The following is a 6,325-nucleotide window of genomic DNA, read 5'->3' on the forward strand; positions in this document are numbered from 1 at the left end:
GTCCTGATTGAGAGATAACTTCAAAGAAAGTACTACCATCATATGGCTGGTCTGAACAACTCCCAGTGTGATTATTTTCTCAAAAATATGCATAGCTAAGGTGAGTTGTCAAAAAGGAATGATATTGTCAAAGAAAAAGGTTTAGATGAGGCAAACAATGTGATCAAATTTCAAATCATTCATAATCACATACACTGAGTTTTGTCAGGATTTAATGCAAACCCTCCAATAGGCTTCTCCTACAGTGATCATTTCTATTGCAGAGACTCAAATAAGCACTGTCTGCTCCTTTCCAAAACAGTATGTTGTCACACTTTCAGAAACATCCCCTGTGATCTGATGGTGTCCATCCTCTGCTATGTGATAAATGAGTTTCAGCAAAGATCGCTATTGAGGTGTGCAAAAACCAAAAGTAATATAGTATGACAGGATGTTGCTGAGGCCAATCATCACATCGACAGACAAGAGCTTGGCAGCTCTGGCTTTTGTATGTGTAGTTCTATTCCTTTGGCTTCCAGAGAGGCTCTTTTATACTCATGTCTCTGTCTGTGCAGGGCTTTTAAATTGTTCTCCCTTATCTAAAGAGGAATCTGCAGGAAGTCACAGAATCCCAGCTTATCTTGGCTAATTGTGGATGTGTTTGTGTGTGCGTGTGTGTGTGTGTGTGTGTGTGTGTGTAGCAAAGGAGGAGGGGACTTGAGAGGGTGCCAAATGACGCAGGATGCAGCAGAGCACGTCAGGACAAGAGATGCAGAGGCACCGGCAAGACTGACTGACACAACATTAACATCTGATGGAAACAAACACCACAAATGCATACACAACAACGCCCATACAGAAACTGACACAACACCCAGGGCATAGGTGACATTTAATCCATCCATCACACTAGCCATGTCCACTAGCAGTACACGGAAGGGATGTGCAGTATCCAGTTGTATAACATGAGAGATGGCTCCAAAGGGTGTCTTAAGGAGGTGATAAAAAGGTCTGTGACCTTCCCCAAATGAAAGCTCCCCCCTGATTTGTGAGCCATAGCCATGGAGAGTGTTGTTTGAGGGAGAGAGAGTGGGTGGTCTGTTACTGGGTTCATGTACCTCTCTCTCTACAAATAGCCCAAATTTACATCTTTTTAATGGCCGCTGTGTCCACTGGCTGTTGTAAATCAAAAGAGGGGTTTTGACCTCTAGGAGCCAGCAGGGGTTAATGCTGAGGGCAACGGCCACTGCTGTTTTGGCCTAGGACCGAGCAAATGCACGCCCTTGAAAACAACGTGCTTCAGACTGTTAAAGGGCATTTGAGTCACTTTTGGCTTACAGTAGCTGGTCTATGTATAGCATATCAATGAAAAAAAATGTAATGAAGAGCATGAGAAACAGGGCATAGATGAAAATAAAACAATGTATACGAACTGAACACATGATGAGTTATGACTTCAAATATGGCCTGTTTCAGTCAAATATAGGTTCAGTTACTGACAGCAGCATGTCAAGTAATGAGTGTTTACTGGATGCCTCTCAATGATGAAAGCCATGAATGAAATCCAGGAAACAATTGTGCTTGGTTTTCGCTTTCTGCTCCATATTCATGCACAATACTCTTCCCACTGGCATTTTCGTCTGCCATCATAAAGGGCATTCACACATAGTGAGATCTCCCAGGCACAAATGAGCAATCAGTGTAAGAGCAACACACCTGGTGAGGCTCAGTGCTTCCCTGAAAGGCCATCGGCGCACCAGGAGAATTGGCTTCCTCGTTATTGAGATCCAGGCAGATTATTCTCATTTGATTGTTTAATGACCATCTGAATGAGATCCCTACCATAATAAGAGTCCTATTTGACCAGGCGCTCCAGGAGACCAAAGTGTCAGTCAGATGCTATCCTTTTTTTTATTGGATTAGGAAATTAGGATTTTAAAAGTGGCATGATTACAGGCAAAACAATCACAAGATTGTAAACATATAAAAAAGATAGAAAACATATACAATTATATAAAATGATCTTTACATTTTTTAATTGGAGCACTGGAGCATAATCAGATAAAAATAAATATATTAAATGAAAAAGAACAGTATTGCTATGTTAATGACTGCATTAAAAAGGCTAACTCATGACCAACAATACTGTTGACTTCACATTGTAAAATGAAGGAAATTATGATTGATTAGAATTTTCCAAGTGGCAATTTTTGACCTGTCAAACCATAATTCCCATTTGTCATTGCTTCATCAATGTTGATGGGGCTATTTTCGAACCAATTCTCTGAGCAGAAAAAAGGGCTTGACCTTATGCAACAATATAAAACACTACATTCCCCACTGCCATGATTTTCCATCCACATGTAGTGAAGCTCAAATGAAGTTATCGATTATGCTCTTGTAAATATGGTGAGGTAAAGGAATGACACTGCACTTAGAGATCATCACACAAATGTATCCTAAATCACAAAAATGGGAGAGTTAGTTCCTGGCATGGACGTCGGTCTTTGCGAGGGTGAGTACTCGTGCATTCACTCAGTGTTTAATCAATGGATAAAACTGTCTATCCATTCAAGTATTGATGTTTCCTATGACAACTGCTTATCCACATGGAGCAGGGAGACACCAGAGGCCTTTCAATCATCCGCCAGCTGAGGTGAGCGCTGAGAGGAAGAGGTGGGGTGAGACATATGAATCTCTAATACTGGATTCATGCTGCATGCTCAATTATTCCCCTGCCACAATGCAAGTTAAAGCAGAGGAGGAGTCACTCACTGTGTACAGAGCACAGGTTCTGCCACTGTGTGAGACTTGGCCATTGCCTTACAATGGCAGTTAATCAATATGGATCCACTCCTTTTCGTCTGCTGCCCCTGACCAACAACAATCACTAACAACAGTATAATTGCAAGGAACATAATGGTACCCATTCATATCATCCCACACCAGAGAAGGAGGAGGAAGGATGAGTGATAGCGTTCGGGCTATCTCTCTCGTCACATATAAGCACACTTCTGCATCATCATGCTCTGTGGTATTATAGTATAGACAGTCAGTCCAGTCACCTTATTAACATTGTGTTTAGACACATATCGACCTGACTGCAGTGATGATCAATCTGTGGTAAGGCAAGACAATAATGCAGAGTTCATCCCCACATTGTCTAATGTCTCTAAGGCACTTAACATGTGTCTTATACTTGTAGAAAACAATAATCATTTCCCACTGCTATGCCTGGTAAAACTAAATGACTGAATTAATATCAATTAAATGCATTTGTTAAGTAAACTATTTGGGAAAATTTGCCATGGGTAACATATCAGAAGCACAAACTGAATATAGACTTAAATTTATTGAGTGCTAAAAGGAGTCTCATATGATGATGACAGCCTGCGCCCATTCTAATAGGAACAGGATCATTTAGCATTTGATGACTAATATGGCTTCTTAATCTCTTTGACGCAGTGAACCTGTGACAGATCTATGAGATGATGGAACAGACTGGTAACATAATAAAGGCGCCCTTCTTCTCACTCAGCATCTCTCATATTAATATTTTCATCCTGTAATAACTAAAAGCCATTTCATTACTCATTAATCAGTATCTGAAGATGCCGCTTCCCAGTACACATAGAAATATGATCCTACGATTTCATAGGAAGAGCAATGTATAATGACCCTGCAGCTGGTGGGGTAATAAAACACAGTATGCATGTTGTCTGTCAAGAAAACTTACCTAGGCACACCAAAACAACAGACAGGCCAAGGCGATGTACAAGACTCATTCCAAACAGTAAGACACAGATATTGCATCGTCGTCTTGTATCTTCCAGGCCTCTATGACAATCAATACTTAAAACAACAGCTAGAAAATAAGTGGAATCAGCATCTATGAAGTAAAAGAGCGACAAAATTGATTTGCAGAAGGTTCATTCAAGCATTCAAAGGATTTTAAATGGTGCACAATATTCCCAGTCAGATCACTTGTCAAATCCATATCAAGTTGTGGGCTTATGAGTTTGGTATTTATTAAAGTGAATGACAGGTAAACAGGATAGGTCAGCATAAAACAACGCCACCTGAAAATGTACATTGAATCTGATTTATGCGTATGGTCATCTGTGTCAGAAGTTGTGTGTGTGTGTGTGTGTGTGTGTGTGTGTGTGTGTGTGTGTGTGTGTGTGTGTGTGTGTGTGTGTGTAAAATCAATGGTCATCCCCTGATACAAGATGGCCTCATAAATCATTGTTTGTTGATCACATGTCAGGAGGCAGAGGCCTTATGGCGTTCTCCTAATTATTCCAGCTCACAGCCCCACTGGATGAATAAGGACAGGAATGCCAAAGAAAATCAAAGCAGCAGACTTTACAGAATTATTGCCATAAAGGTGGTTTAGTTTGGATGGATGAGTTGGGGGCTGGAGATGGAAGTTGCACGAGTGGGGGAAGGAAGTGTGTGTGTGTGTGTGTTGGTGGTAGGGTTGGACAGGTTGGATTCTACGGTGCACTGAAGTGAGAAATCTAGTGTATGAGATATCAGTCACGTAATTCCATTGTGCTATGGGACTCTGACATGACAGGAACAAGTCGGTGGCCTGATTGAAATTGGACAGGAACAACTATATCTGTTATTGTGACCATTCATTCACTTTGATGCCATGTATCTCTCTTTAAACACAATTTGAACACATCTTTGTTGCCACTCACTGTCAACTCCTCAGTGGTATTACCTTCATGGACAACAAGTCTCAATCTATGATTGTCTTTTGCAGCATGATAATCCATGACTGTCGCAACTGACATAAATGGCTAATGCATGGTTGCATTAGTAGAGTTAAGAGCAAACATGGGAAATGTAAAATCTGTCAGTTTTTGAGTAAGGAACTATGTAATGACAAATTCTGTCAAACGGTAGGGCTAAGTGGTCAGGGTATAGTATAGGCTTTCAGTGTCATTAACTTTTCAGCAGCAAGCAGGTTTCTGTCGCCACTGACCAAATTGCTTTAAATGCACAGCAATTACACGGTTGAGGCTGGCACTTAAAAGATAAGTATAGTATAGTTTCTGTAGTAAGACCTAATGGGATTATTAGTGAGTTATTATGAGGGGGAACTTACAGCTCAAAGTAATACTGGAAGTGGGATTATATGTTTCAGTGATATACTGTACCAGCCAGCTGGTCCTCATGTTAATTACTGGATTACCCATTCTAATTAAGAAATCTGTAAAGGGGAGTTTAATAATTCATCGTCTCACAATGGCACAATTTCTTGTATTACTCTCTCTTCTTCCCTCTGTACACATTTTGATTTTTTTTGTACCTCAGTGGCACCCATGTGCAGGCATGAAGGCAGTAACACCTCGTTATTCAGAGTTAAAATGTGTTAGCTTGAGGCTTAAACATGGCCTTAGCATGTTTAAATCATGCTGAGCATATCACAGAGGCCATGCAAGCTGTTCCCTTTGATATATATTTGCAGCATAATGTGTGGTTTTGAAAATCAATGAGCAGTCCTCCTTTGATCGCAGTTGTGTCCCTCATCTCACCACTCTGTAAAAATAGTGTATGACCATCCTGCCACAGAGGTGAGCCACATACAGACACAACATGTATGGAAGTACAGTTGCAAGCCTGGGTCTTGTGTGAACAGCAATGGCCTAGTATTTTGACCAAGAGTCTGGTGCGAATGACTAAATGTTGATTGAACCTGTAGTCAATATATGCCATACATGAGGTGTGTATGAAATAGATATCACACATTACACATATGGGATTTGGCCAGTGTAACCAGGACCTTCACTTGCTGGACACTGCCTTGCACAATACTTCCTCAACAGTAGTGATTTATTTAGATATTTACTATTATTTATTTATAGTCAGAAACAGATCTAAAATATAGAAACAGCAACGCCACAGGAGAATTTAAAACTGTTGTGCACTTCTTACAGGCAAATCCTTAAATTTCGTACCTTTAACAGGATTGCTGATCCAAGTAGACATAATGAACAAAACATAACAATGACAAAAAAGTAATTATTGATCATGTGCAAATGTAATTTCTTTAGAGTAAAATTTAAGATGAAATTGAGGACATTATGTTTGGTGTCCTAAAATCAGAATTAAATTCATTAATTAAAAATTCAAATTCAAATTTAATTGTGCAGGCGGCAGACAATAAAACTAAAACACACATCTAAACTATTTATAATCACAACACCATTCAAATCACTGCACAAACACCACAATCTATAATCTAACAAATAATAGAATTTAAAAAGAAACACTACACAGTGTCTTAGAATAAACTAGAAATACGTTTTGAATATGTTGGCTATGGTATCTCTGT

Source organism: Siniperca chuatsi, linkage group LG15, assembly GCF_020085105.1.
Source record: "Siniperca chuatsi isolate FFG_IHB_CAS linkage group LG15, ASM2008510v1, whole genome shotgun sequence".
NCBI classification, from domain to species: Eukaryota; Metazoa; Chordata; class Actinopteri; order Centrarchiformes; family Sinipercidae; genus Siniperca; species Siniperca chuatsi.